A 14,914-nucleotide genomic window follows, 5' to 3' on the forward strand; every position below is an offset into this window, starting at 1 on the left:
GCTTCGATGAGACCCTACTGTGCTACGGCGGGGCGGTGGGCGAAGGCGGCGGCGGGGTGGCACGGTCGCACCTTGTGCGACCCGTCACGCCTTAAGTGCGTCCCATAGAGAAGCTAAGAGGATGAAGGGAGGATATCGGGGAGGAAAGAGGAATAGAACACCTTGAGGAAATCACACGCGGCTAGCCATTCCGAAATAGGTGAATCCCTGTGTTAATCAGGGGTAGAGAAGGAAAGAAGAAAAACAAGCGCCGGAGTCTGCACACAGCCAGACAGCCTCCTCTCCTCACTCCGGCCAGGAAGAACAAGAAACCTCGCAGATCCGCTCCCCCCTCCGCTCACAGGTTCACCGCATCCCCGCCACTACGGTTTCCACTGCCGGCTCCATCCGCTCCACCAATTCCTGCTCAAGCCGTTCCAGCTGAGAGACGGAGAGCCCTGCGGGAAGGCGAGACGAGGGGAGGTCCAAACCCTAGCCGTAGATTGCGGGCTCCTCCTCCTCGCCGCCGCCGGTGGGGATGGAGATGGTGGTGGCGGCGCCGGCGCTCCCCGCCGAGGTGGAGAGGGCTCTCATCCGGGACATAACCGTCGCGGCTGATGCCCACGCCAAGGAGGGCGACACCTTCTTTCTCATCACCACCAGGTCCACTATGCCTCTCCGTTCGCCGTCTCCCTGCTTCCCCATCCCTGTCGATCTACTCCCTGATTCAATCCCCGTTGGCGCTGCCACGCTTGGAATGGTCCTGCGGGGCGCAAGATCGTTTTTTTTCCCTTCTTGCTGGTGTTGTTCGTTGGTGGAGGGATATGCTTCGGCGCCGCCGGCGAGGTGTCGCGGCGAGGTTGCGCCTCGGCGTTGGCATCGGAGGTGGGTTTAATGCGCGGCGGTTTATGTGTTCCTCCTCTGCTGGGGATTTGCCAGCCTTTCCTCTTCTGAAGCGTTGTAGTCTTACCGGTTGAGTGCGCTCCTCTTGACGCCGATGGCGTGTGCTCCTCTGCTTTGCAAACAGGATTGGGCAGCCATGGTGCGAGGCGCACGAGATTTTTTTTCAGCTGTGAAAGTTCTAGAGACTGTTATGTCAGGCATTTTGGTCCAGTTGTGATTTAGGACCTTTGAGGATTGAGCATTCTACTGCTCCTATATTCGGTCTTTGAGATGCTTTGAGCATTTTAGGACATTTAAGGGCCCCTTTGGTAGCGCTCTTCCTCCGCTCGCCGCTGCTCCACTCCACGCTTCCCTCTGCTCCAGCTCTGCTTGCTCCCCACCTGAAAAAGATACCGTTTGGCAGCGCTTTGTCGTCGTCTCCGGCTTCAGCTCCTGCGGTGCTGCCGGCACAGGCGGAGAGGCAAGGCGCGAAGGAGGGGTGCAGCGGGGGGCCGGGCATAGAGGGACCCCAACAGGCCCTGCGGCGACCTCGCTTCCTTCACCAATGGCGGAGAGTAGTGGCGAAGCATGGCCCATGAATTAGAGGGGGCTAAGTTGCTTACTTCAGCGTCAAATCATGGTGAGATGTTAAATAGACATGTAGTTTAGACTTCTAGGGATTTATGGGTCATTGAATTTCTGTCAGGGGGGGGGGGGGGGGGGAGGCCCAGTTTGGCCTCCAGTACCCTCTGCCCCTGGCGGAGAGGGTGTGGCGCAGAGGAGAGGGTCGGTACCGCTGGAGAAGGTCGCGGACAGTGCGTCTGCGGCGCAGGCGAAGATGACGACGTGGTTTCGCGAGTGGAGGAGGCTGTGGACGGCCAGATTGGCGTGGTAGCGTGGAGGGTTTTTTCCGCTCCCCACCTGCAGTGCAAAAGGGAGGGAGCTGGAGGAGCGCTTCCTTGAGGAAGCGGTGCAGCACGGAGGCCTTTGGCAGCGCTCCCCGGATTCTCGTGTGGAGCGGAGCTGGAGAAGCGCTGCCAAAGGGGCCCTAAAAGTACTCCCTGTTTCCCTCTGATCATTTAAAGAAGACGTTGAAGACTGCCCAATTAGCCCACATGCAGTTCAATTTGTTTGTCCTTAACGTTATCCTTTGATGAGAAGGATGACAGAAGGGAGTAATTTCACAAGATCTGTACTAAATTAAGTTTTTTGGTATGATCGTGCATACTCATGGATCGTGGCAGTATGTAGGCTGTGGATTGAACTTGAAAGTATCACCATGTTTGTCGTGTTTTGATCACAATATTTGGATGACATTGTAAGATAAGGTATCACACCTAGTAGGATATGCCTAATACGAGATATAAGATGTATTAAAGCTTCTGGTATTTTTAATTTGGACCTGGAGTGTTTTTTCTCTTTTCTATTGAATTGCATGTTTTACAGGTCCACATATGGTGCTGATGAGCATCATGGAAATGCCTGTTTTAGAAGGTTTCTTCAGAAATACATATTCGTACTATGTTATTTTTTTCTTCTCTGTCAGTTGCTTCATTTGTTTACTCTCAGTTCGGATTATAAATGCAATCTTCGTTTTTTGGCTCAATAGGTGGTGGCAAAGTTGGATTGATTACCTCATTCAAGATTTGACTGGTGCAACAAGTAATGGTTATCATCATCATGAGTTTGGTTCAAAAACTCCTAGAAGGCCAGGAGCTATTGACAATACCGATTTAATTGATGATGCGTCATTTGAAGTCTCCAATACGGAGATTGAGATACATGATAACTTGGTTGAGGGTCGGGATTACATACTGCTTCCTCAGCAAGTTTGGGAAAAGTTGCATGGTTGGTAAGTCACATTTATTTGAACTCTATACTGTGCAATAAGATCATCAAAAGAATAATCCTCTCTGGATCTATCACTTTTCAAATGCCTCTATGCACCTAATTGTGCAGTGGCTTCTTGTCTTTGATAGTTTCTACATAGCTTAATCATTCTATTTATGCTGACCTGTCTACCTTCTTATGATTCCTTGCCGTTTCTATGGAATATGGATCAATGTTTTTGAGGCGCCGCGCCTCGCCGCGGCGCCCAACCCCCTTCACAATGCCTAGGCGTTTGTGGCGGACGCCTAGGCGACTGCCATACACATATTGTATACCTCGTTTGTTGCCAATTCTTGAGCCCATGTTCCTTAGGAAAAGAGCAAATTTGCACAGCTAAGGGATCACTACTAATCAAAGCAAGTGTATACTAATCAAAGAAAGACCTGTTGCTGTAGCAACTGTAAACTAATCAAAGCAAGTGTATACTAATCAAATCCATGTTGCTGTAGCAGTGTATGTGGCAGTCCAAGCACAAGCAGACATTAGTATATGTGAGTAACACTAAAGAAAGACGGCTCAGTAATATAAAAGCAGAGCACGAGCAAGGCGCACGCAGCATGAGCAAAAGCAGAGCACGAGGCATTAAATACTACAATACTCAGAGTAGAGACGGGATACCAGGCACCAGGCAGGGTCATACCAGGCAGAGGGAACAGAGAGGAGGCAGGGGCATACCAGGCGGAACAGAGAGGAACAGAGAGAAGGCAGGGGCATACTAGGCAGACGGCCGGCGGAGGTGGAGACATGAGATGAACGGGCAGCTGCGGACAGGCGGACGGCCGACGGAGGCAGACAGTCACGGCGGACGCGCAGATGCGGATGGCCGATGCCTGCAGCGGCGGAGATGCTGGAGCGGCTCCACGGCAGGTGTGGACGACCAAGCAGAGATGCAGGGGCGGCTCCTCGGAAGGGGCGGCTGGCCGGTGGACTCGAGTTGTCGAGCAGAAGAGCTCAAGGTCCGCCCGCCGCCTTCTCTCTCCCTCTCCCCTCGCCCGCACTTGCGGAAAATGCCTCGCGCGGTAGATTTCTCGCGCGAAGAGCCTATCTAGGTCACAGTTCCCATGCCAGGGGCGGACGCGCGGTTGATTTTCCGCGGGCCGCGGTCATTTTCGCACCCTTCCCCCGCGGCGCGGAAGCGTGGTCGATTTCCCATGGACGCGCGGTTGATTTCGTGCCCTTCCCTCGCTAATTAGCATCTGGCGTCCATGGCGGGGCTGTAGGCGTCCGTCCGACGCCTTTCTACGCCTAGGCGACGCCAAATTCGATTAAGCGGACGCCATACGAGTGTAGGTCGTGGCGCCCTCGACGCCCAAAGCCTCTGCCACGCCTTGTCGCCTAGGCGCGATGCCTCAAAAACAATGATATGGATAACTGTCTTTCAAGGTGGTTCTAGTTCACATACTCTATTATTGTACACTGATATATTCACTTTCCTGAACATACTGAATAAAACATCAAAAAAGGGCGTACGCAGTGCAGAGAGCTCCCGCTCTGTGCGGGGTCTGGGGAAGGGTGTTAGTGGCAAGCCTTACCCTCGCCTGTGCAATGCGAGGAGACCGCGACTCGAACCCGGGACCTTCCGGTCATAGGCGGTAAGACTCTACCGCTTGCACCAGGCCCGCCCTTCACTGAATAAAACATCAATCGTAGCCAATTTTATTAAATATTCTTTACAGTTTGCGTTGGTATTTGCCAAATACATCACTTCTTCAAATGATTATATATGAAGAAAGTAACAAAAAATTAGTAGCCTTTGGTCTTAAATTGAACTAAGGCACAAACTGTGGTGTTGTTTAATCCCCAGATGCTTTGCATTGACTTTAAAGTAAAACCCCGAAATTAATACATGGAAGAAAGTTGATGCTACTATGTTATGAATTCAAGTTAAGAAGCTGAGAGACTTTTCACAAACATGGTTCACTTATTTGTGTTCCCTATGTGAGAAGCTGTGACATCTTTCCATCAACAATAAACAACCACACAGCTTTTGATTTGGTGTTTGAAATCTTATTCTCATTACACAAAATGCATTAACAGGTATGGTGGAGGACCAACATTACCAAGAAAGGCAATCAATACTGGCTTTTCTCAAACTGATTTGGCCATAGAAGTTTATCCTCTACGACTGCAGTTAATTCTAATGTCAAGAGGAGAGCGAACCTTTATAAGGATAAGCAAGAAGGTATGCTCTCATCTCTTTAGCTATTATTGAGCACATTGTCCTTTCTTTTAGTTTGTATTTCAATAAATTGATTAGATTAGACAGAATTATGTAAACCTATGATGCCACTTTGTAAGTATAACCTACTGTTGAAGTCTTTTAATGCCTCTAATAGCTTCAATAAAGTTGGAATAACTGAAAAGTTAAAAATCATCCTGAACCTTTTTCAGGATACAGTTGGCCAACTCCATAAAAGGGCTTGTAAGGTTTTTGACTTGGTACCAGATGAGGTAGCTGTTTATATTGATGTTTACTTTTTTTTTTACTTGCAAGGATTTTTTTCATAGTTATTGTGGCCATTATTGGCAGGTATGCATTTGGGACTATTATGGTCGAACTAAAGCATTCATTGATGGATAGCCTGGACAAAACCCTTGATGATTCCAACATTCAGATGGATCAAGACGTGAGTCAAACGTTCTATAATAATTGAGAAGCATTCCCCCACTGCCACCCCGACCCCGATATCAAACTATATTTGTAGAACAGATGCACTACTAGTTAATGGCTGTTGTCAAGTAAATGATCTGACTGTATACTTTTATATTGTTTTCACAGATTCTAGTTGAGGTTACCACTGATGCCAATGGTAGTCTGGATGGTCTGGTTAAAAGAAACAATTCTTTTGAGAGAGAATCGACTTCTCTGATTACTGATGCTCCGAAATCAGGATTGCCAAATGAGAATTTTGCAGCCAACAGCTATACTTCTAGAAGCTATAACTCTAGTCTGACACCAAGCCTCTACTTGCGATCAACCAATGGTGATCTGGATAATGTGCATGGTTCTAGTGGCATGAGCACGAGGGGATCACCCTTAGGTCTTACAGGGCTACTTAATCTTGGAAATACATGCTATATGAACAGTGCCATACAGTGTCTTGTGCACACGCCACAGTTTACTAGATATTTTTGTGAAGATTATCATTGTGAAATAAATCGGCAAAATCCTGCTGGGTAATGTGGTAAGTACTCTTTTGACTCACATGTCCTGGAGGTCTTGATGCTTCAAGATAAAGTCATTTTGGTAGAGAAAATATGATCTTATTCCATTATATTCATTTGGATAACTCTTTTTTATCATCATGATATTATTCATAGCAGCCAACTAAATTTCAGTTTAGTTGTCTCCCATTATTCTTGACATACAACAAGTACTAAAAGATGGCAGATCCTTCATTTCTAAAATCTGTAGCTTCTTTTGTTTTTGGTAACATTTTCCACATGTACAATATCTTCTCTTAAGTGTAGTATGTATTCAATTCTTGATTAAGTTTCTAGTTCAGATTTATGATCTTGCCATTCTAAAGTCTTGTCAGCTTTTCTTTAGTTTGGTAAGATAAGTGAAAAATCTAATGTTTGTTGACCTTGATGTACAAAGAAACTTATGCTGTTACTATCACGTACTGGCATGTGATTATTCTGAGCATTTGTGATGGACATTTTCTACAGCTATAGTGTATTTTAATTTTAATCATGCAAAAAATTGAAAAAAATCTGGTTGCCATACTGCCCTTTTCTGGTTTCATTTTCTCTAGCATCGTGCATGTTAATTGTACTGAGTTCTGATGGTAGTCATGTAGGGTGAACTTGCACTAGCTTTTGGTGAGCTACTGAGAAAACTCTGGGCTCCTGGAGGACGTGCCCCAGTTTCGCCTAGACCATTCAAAACGAAGCTTTCTCGGTTTGCATCTCAGTTCAGTGGATACGACCAGCATGATTCACAGGTTTGATTGTCTCTTTAGAGTGATGTTCTATCGTATGTTATATTTATGCACTGTGGGTCCCTAAACTTTTTCCGCATTCTCATCTGGGTCCATGAAGCTCCCAAAGTGATCATGTGGGATCCTTCAACTTTTCGTGTGGTTGATTCTAAGTTCCGTCTATCTCCAATCATGGATCTAAATTCACACATCGAATGGACCACTTGAAAAAGGACAGATGATCACTTTGAGAGTTCTGCCTTCATGGACCCAGATGAGAATTCAAGAAAATTTGAAGGATCCATGGTGCATTTCACTCTATTGAGTTTTTTTTTTCCTGAATCTGTATTTTGATAAAATACTGCAGGAGCTGTTGGCATTCCTCTTGGATGGACTCCATGAAGATTTGAATCGTGTGAAGCATAGACCTTACATAAACTCAGGAGATGCTGATGGAAGATCAGATGAAGAAGTTGCAGATGAATATTGGGCAAATCATATTGCTAGAAACAATTCAATCATTGTTGATGTATGCCAGGTTAGTTCTGTACCTGTGAATCGATTCACTTACTGTTGTGATGCTTTGGCTCTACATAAATGCGAATAACCATTGCAATTTGGGACCATCATGTTCCTCTTGCTGGGTATTGGAATAAAATGATCCTTTGATGATATCATAGTTCTGAGTGTGCATGTAAGCACCTCTAGCAGTTTCAGGTATTTACTGTATGTAATGTAAAGACCTTTCTGTGACCTTCCTGTTGTGATTAGATGTGCAGATGTGCTACTTCATTACATGTGGAGCTGGATACATGTTATTTTATGCTGAAGGATTAGCTTTGTTAGACTTACTCCCTCCGTCCCAAAATAGATGACCTTATAGCATTCAAATTTTGTCCCAAAATAGTTGACCTTCTCACTTTCCGTTGCACCTTTCTCTTTTCCCCATACACATTTCTCTTTTCCCAATACTTCTCTATCTCTGCTCCTTGAGGGGCATTTTGGTCTTTTGGCTTCAGCGTTGGTTTCTGTGGGAGATTCTAAAATGTCTTCTAATATGGGGTGGAAGGAGTATATTCTATCAGTATATGTACTCTCCAGTGTAGGGTGATTCTTACGGTGTGTATAAAGTCTTGTGCATCTTCCCTTCAGATACTGCGATACATTGGAGGCGCATACTTGTCACAAGACACATAATAATGCATGTTCCATGCATGACATATTTTTGGCTCATGATTTAGTTCTCTTCTTAATTATTCTAAGACAGATGTTTTACTGACATTTCCTTTTATTATGTTTTTCCAGGGGCAGTACAAGTCTACTTTGGTTTGCCCAGTCTGTGGGAAGGTTTCAGTGACTTTCGACCCGTTCATGTATCTTTCCTTACCCTTACAATTTGCCTCAACCCGGAGCGTGACTGCTGTGGTATTTTCTTGTGATGGTAGTGTTCCACCAACACCATTCACTGTAAATGTACCGAAGCAAGGTAGGTGCAGAGATCTATTACAAGCCCTTGGCACTGCATGCTCACTTAAAAATGGGGAGAAACTTCTAATTGCTGAGGTTTGTTATTAGTGCTCACTTGAATTAATGTAAAGGTTGGCAGGTTTGATGATTGTGTGTCCTTAAACATTTTGGTTGAATTTATCTACAGATACGGAATCATAAGATCTACCGTTTTATTGATGATCCAGTGCTTCAGCTGTCTACAATAAATGATGATGATCATCTGGCAGTTTATAAGCTCCGAAAGTTGGAAAAGAGGGTGAATTACATTCAGTTTGTGCATCGTCATGAAGACTTGTAAGAAAAAAAAAGACGCTGATATATGGTTATCTTCTTGCTAGAATTACAGCTGTAGTGGTCATCTTGGTTTATAATTGAAGTAAACCCAACATGTGTCATGTCAATATGCTATTTACATTACCTCTTGCACCATCTTCTGTTAATATTATCATTTGCTATTGGTAGGGACCATGGAAACAATAACACCTTGACATCTTGGAAACCCTATGGTGTTCCTCTTCTTGCACAAATATCTCGCAATGAAATTGTCACGGGTTTGGATATCCATGAGTTGGTCCATAAAATGCTTGTGCCCATGCTAAGGAATCAGGACTCTCTGCATTTGGCTGTTCAAAGTTCTGTTTCCACAAGAACTCATAGTTATCATACCGACTGCAGCAAATTTCAGCTTCAGTTGATTGATGATAGCAACACAGTCATTGAAAAATCAAATGATGCTATCAGGGTTCCACAATCTTCACTCGCAACTGTATTTTTTATCAATTGGCCCAAGGAAGATCTGAAAAAGATTGATACTCATCATTTAGAGTACCTCCCAGAGGTGTTTATGTATGCTCCTCCTGCTAAGAGAACCCGTGGTGAAGCTCTCTCACTCTATGCATGCTTGGATGCTTTCTTGAGAGAAGAACCTCTTGTACCTGAAGACATGTGGTTAGTTTTCAATTCCGCATTCTAAGATACATTTGACACTACAAAAAATGATAATTACTTCATTGGTGCATACTGTCCATTTTGGCTGGTACACTAGTACTTGACGCTCGCTTAGACACCTTGAGTGGTTAGTAAGGATGAAACTGGATTGGATATTACGGATACCAAATATGGGTAGCTGTATCTTTTTGGGATTCGGAGTCGGATTTGGATAGTGTCAGATGCATCAAATATCAATGTCTATTCCATCTACATATTAGAAATCCAACTTTGAATATTCAGTTTCGGATATGGTACGGATATTAAATGTCCGAATTCTTATATGGATTACCCATGTGGTCTTTAAACCCTTTTGGGACGGATGGAAATCAGGAAATATTCATCCTGTTTTCATCCCTAGTGGTTACTCTGTTGGTTGCACTGGCACTTTAGTTGTTATAACTACATAAACATAACTTATGAGTTTGTTTTGTTATATTTTCAAAATTTGTGGATCCTTTTAGAAGCTGTAACAATTGAGGCCCATAAAAATATATTTGTTGATGGGGTTTTCTCTTTTTTTTTTGCAAACTTTATTGGACAGTTCCTTGTGGTTCATCTGTTCCATTTTTTGTGGCATTTCAGCTTTTCAATTTTTGATCTGAGACATGTGCAGTGTGCAATGCCGCCCATGATTATTTTGTTCGCTCAAAACAGTTGCATGTGATCACCCACATTAACCATCATTTCTTAATTTGCAACGAAATAGAGCCTGTTTTGAAGCATATGGTTCCCTTTCTTGGATTTTGGTAAAAATCAGTTCAAAATTTGGATAGGCACTTGAATAATGTTCCTTCCTTATGTCTATAGCCTTCATTACTACGGTGTTTAGTGATAAAGTTATTATGCTATTCTTTTAGGTACTGTCCAAGGTGCAAAGAGCAAAGGCAAGCTAGCAAAAAGTTGGATTTGTGGAGACTTCCAGAAGTGCTAGTCATACATCTAAAGAGATTTTCATTTAGTAGGTCAACAAAACAAAAACTAGAAACTTTTGTTAATTTTCCAATACATGACTTGGATTTGACAAACTACATTGCCAACAAGAAGAGTTCAGAGCGCCAGATCTATGAGTTGTATGCTGTGAGCAATCATTACGGCAACATGGCAAGTGGACATTATACTGCACACATTAAGGTACATTTCTAACCAAACTTATTGTTATTTCAGCTTCTCTGCAAAAAAAAAAAAAAAGAGTGATTCTGAAGTCCTATGGCTTTCTATAGCCTTTTGGTTATCTCTATTCAGTTTTGCTGCTTTTGTATTTCTTATGGCTTTTGTAATTTTATATTGTATCTTCTGTCCTGCAATTTCATTGCAATTCAGTCTGCAATCTACCCTGCTTTGAGTACAAGGCTTGCCAAACAGTTAGGGTGTAATTGGTGCTTGCATTAGACTTTATGCAGCACTCCCCAAGCCAGTGTAATTGTATGGTCTTCGTGTTTGGTTGTCCTGCACAGGCAAGCTGCATTTGGTGAAATTGTGTTTGATTGCTTACATTGTCTTGCATGTAGTTACCTCCATGTTCTAATAGAGGTCTCATGTTTCTAGTAGAGGTAGGGGAGGTAAGAATATTTTTTTTTGTGTGTGCTCCATCGACCTATGCAAACCTACATTGCCTAATACAATCAAATTTGTTGTACTAGCTACTGCATTAGGTTTGCTTTGAGCAATGTGCAATTCTGTGTAAGAGCCTCACAAGCCTGGACTAATGTACCCAACCAAACAGGCCCATAATGTCAGCTGCAATAGTTATGTTTTCTTTGTGAAGTGTGTTGATAAGTCCTTGATTTGTGCAGTACCAGTTTGTGCTTTTGAATCCTCATTGATGCTTCTCTATGTAGTATAGAATGCTGAAGGGAATTTCTCTTTATGCAGCTTGTGGATGAAAATCGGTGGTACAACTTCGATGATAGCCATGTTGCTTCCATTGATGAAGACGAGGTGAAGACTGCTGCAGCTTATGTGCTATTCTATAGAAGAGTCAGAGAACAAGATAGAGCAAGGGGAACTAGTAATGGATCTCAGTTATATGCAAAGAGAAGCCATGGATATAGCCATAGGTAGACTAATTCATTGCTGTGGTTCGATGCAAGGGGATTCCCGAAATGACACCTGCAGGCCTTTAGTTACTGCCAGGAGTATATGGCTTGACTCTACCGCAGCTGGGAAAATGCACCATTGTCCAGTTGAGACAGAAGATTATTGCATATTTCATCTGCAGTGCTGATGCAAGATGGGAATTTTGTATAAGGTCGATTGAAGGAGTAATTGACTCTTTTTGTGATAATTGGGTAGCTTCAACAGGAACACCGGGGCTTGGTGGCATTTTGGTGGTCTGTTTTCTTCTAGAAGAGAGACAAGGGGAAGCAAGAAACATTTAGGAACACCTTTTCTTTAATTTAATTCTTTCCATTTCAGTTTTCAAAAAGAAAAAAAAATTCCATTTCCATTTTTAGATTTAGCTAGCCTGTACACAACTGTTGTTGGAAATGGGTCCGCTGGTGTTGGTCGATGCTTGTGGTGGCCAACAATACTATACCCAACTATACCAGACTCTGCAGTGGCGAATGCACCTTTGACAATGTCGGTGCACATTATAATGCTCTGTTGTTGCGGGAAGAATTGTAGCTCATGTTGTACTTATATTACTGGCAAAAGGCCCCAGAAATGTAAAAATGTATGTATCGTTGTGCTGACATGTTAAACCTTATTTTGGATTCTTGCTTTTTCCTATGGACAAAGGTGTGCACCATTTAATATTCAACCTGAACCCATTTGAGAATGGGGATAGAAATGTTTCTGTTTGTATAAATGTGGTGATAAATATTTTTTTTCTTGTGTTAGTAAGCTTACCCGATCCTAGATATGAAATTGCAAATGGATTTATCAGACCTGCTTGCAAAGGGCACACCATCTGTGCATACTTCTTGGCCTTGTAATCAGCAGTCCGTTCTGCTTGTTAGTTTCAGCTTATTCTCTTTCATAGAATATTATTGAATTAGCCGAAATCATAGCCTGTTCGGTTGGCTGGTCGATCTCGTAAACTATCGTAAATTTTCAACCGGAACAGTATTTTTCTCTCACACTAAACCAGCCAGCAGTAATAATCCACGAACCAACCAGCCATCCGAACAGGCTCAGCCGAACACCTTGCTTGTCTTGATTTTGGGAAAAACCCAAGGTTCTGTGTTATTTAACAGCGTAGGCACTAGGAGCCAGTGCCTATCACCACTCAAAAACCATGGTTATTGAGGTTCTTTTGCCACACTTATCCAGTGATGCTTATGTTGCATCGGTTTTCCCAGTGGATGCTAGATATCTGTTCTTCAAATTCGAATTACCCTAACGGGTTGTTTGGATTCCTTGAATTTGGGCTGAATTGCTTTCTTGGATTGGCCTGTTTGGACGAGCCTTGAATTGGAAATCTACATTCCACCTCAAATTCCGGGCTAAAAGAAGAGAAACCGATTCCATCGTGACTTTGGACTCTTGATCGCCGTCTCTCTCGCCGCTTGCATCTCCACCAGAGTTCGCCCGGGCGCCGCTGTTTCCTAGCTGCTCGCATCTCGCACAAGGGTCAGGTTGTTTTTTAATTACCTCAAACTTTGTTTACACGCTGTAGTATCTGAACTCATGCACCCTAACACACTCACACCCTTAGTGCGTAAGCTAGGCTTACAACCTATATCTAAGGCTATAAACACACGGCAGAAAGGTACAACAGTGGTGGCACATCCGTGCGAGGCACCTGAGATTTATTATGAGGGAAAACGCTTGTGAGGAAACACGGGGATCCCAAGGATCCAACCGCGCCCGCCTGTTGGCACACTATAAGAGCCAGCCAAACAAGCTAGCCAAACAAGCAGGCTGTTTTTGTTCAACTCAAGGGTCAGGTTGTTGGGCTTCCTGAATGTATAGATGATCATGCAGCCCATAGCCCATTGGTCCGGTCTGAGGCCCAATACTTTGGCCCAACATGAGCACATTGACTAGCGGGCTTGGGTTAGCCTGGCCGATGCATAGGGCTGTGCCTAGGGAACGCCCTAGGCATGCCATAGCCCATTAAATGGCATCGACCTAATAGTTTGGTATAGACCCGCTAACAACATAACGGGCTGCATATTTACACAACCCAACACTAACTTTCAACCCTAACTGTTGCTTTAGACTCACTTGGCCATACAGATTCTAGTTCCCACCCACGTTGTCTCCTTCCGCGATTCCGCGCTGATGCCACGTCCCCACTCGTGGCTCCACCTCCCATCCTCGACTCTGCGTGGAGGTAAAGCACAAGACGCAAAGGGCGACGCGAATCACCCGACCAAACTTGCCGGTCATCTCTACCTCCTCCCTCAAGGTGGAGCTCCTCTGGCCATCCTCGGTCCTCGGTGTAGAGTCGCGTCCCTGCACGAGGACTCCTCCCCGCTCGAGGCGGCCTCCTCCCGCCTAAGGCCCCCGACGGCCTAAGGCCCGAGCACCGTTCATTTTCTTCCCCAGCTGCGGCCGCTACTTCCTCTCGAGCGCCAACTATTCTCCTTCCTTTCATCACCGGCAAACATTAGGCCCTGTCCGTGACTCCACCTCTCTCTTCTCCGCCCTCTCTCTTCCTTGGCAAGCGCCTAATTGGGCCTCGAGCCAGCCCGGCCTACTAAGGCTTCCGTGCCTGGGCTAAAGGCTAGGCCTGTGGCCCTAATCGGTCTGGCTCGGTGTCCACAGGACGTGCTTTCACTGGGCCCGTGCCGTGCCGGGCCGGGCGACCCTGTTTGGCCATGTATACCCGAATGTCACGGTGTTTGCATCTGCGCATCCGTAGATTTCTAGGGAGAAGCATATTTGGTAAGTTGCATGTGCTATGCGAGACTTGGTTCATCGATGAAAAATATCGCCGTGTCCTACGTCCGCTCGAACAACCAAATTGGTCTACACTGTCAAGCTAGGTCGAGGGAATGCAGGATCAGAAATACAGATCCACATGCCAGTCTCTCAAATTAGATAGACTGTATTAGTTCATGTAGGTAACCAAATAGCGTCTCCACATGTCAGACTGTCAAATTAGTTAGTCTCCAGAGACTCATGCAGGTAACTAAATGTCTCAGTTTTTTTCGTCCACTCATGCTACCTCACCAAACGCCTTCTTTTATCAAATACGATTTCACCCAGCTGCATCTGCTTGTGAAGCACTGAAGCTTTGCCGCTGCAACACACATCAGGTGATGAATGTATTTGATCCCAATAAAACATTATATCTACATCCAAACAAGAATATTAGATTCAATCAAATTTTGGGTTTGTTGCAGATAAAAAATGTTTTCACGAAGAAGTTTCAAAATTTGTCGTACTATTATGTGGCGAAAACGAGAGACATCTCCAAGGACCAAGATCATTGGTGATCTCTCATACCTGCTTCTGCTTTGCGTGCAGCTGCACGGTTGCGGGCGGTACTTCACCGATTGCAGGAGCTCTCGCCACGGCGCTACCCAAAGAAAACATCTCCAAGCAGCCCGGTTGACTTAAAGCGAAGGCTACAAGTTTTTTTAGAGAGCCAAGGCTACTAGCTACTACCATATCCGTCCCAAAAATAATAATGTTTGAATTTTGTCTTAAATCAAATTATCTGAAGTTTTATATAGAAATACTTATATTTATATTGCCAAATAATTATCATTATGTTTATCATGAAACATTTTATTGTGTAACTCATTGATATCATAAACATGAAAAAACATGAAAATATTCTTTATAAA

The 14,914-nt window shown here is 44.2% G+C and overlaps 1 pseudogene; it reads left to right on the plus strand.

Moving 5' to 3' along the window:
• Nucleotides 1-258: 258 nt before the first annotated feature.
• Nucleotides 259-11,998, plus strand: LOC136486822 (ubiquitin carboxyl-terminal hydrolase 5-like; annotated as a pseudogene).
• Nucleotides 11,999-14,914: the final 2,916 nt, after the last annotated feature.

Source organism: Miscanthus floridulus, chromosome 10 (assembly GCF_019320115.1).
Source record: "Miscanthus floridulus cultivar M001 chromosome 10, ASM1932011v1, whole genome shotgun sequence".
Classification (NCBI taxonomy): domain Eukaryota; kingdom Viridiplantae; phylum Streptophyta; class Magnoliopsida; order Poales; family Poaceae; genus Miscanthus; species Miscanthus floridulus.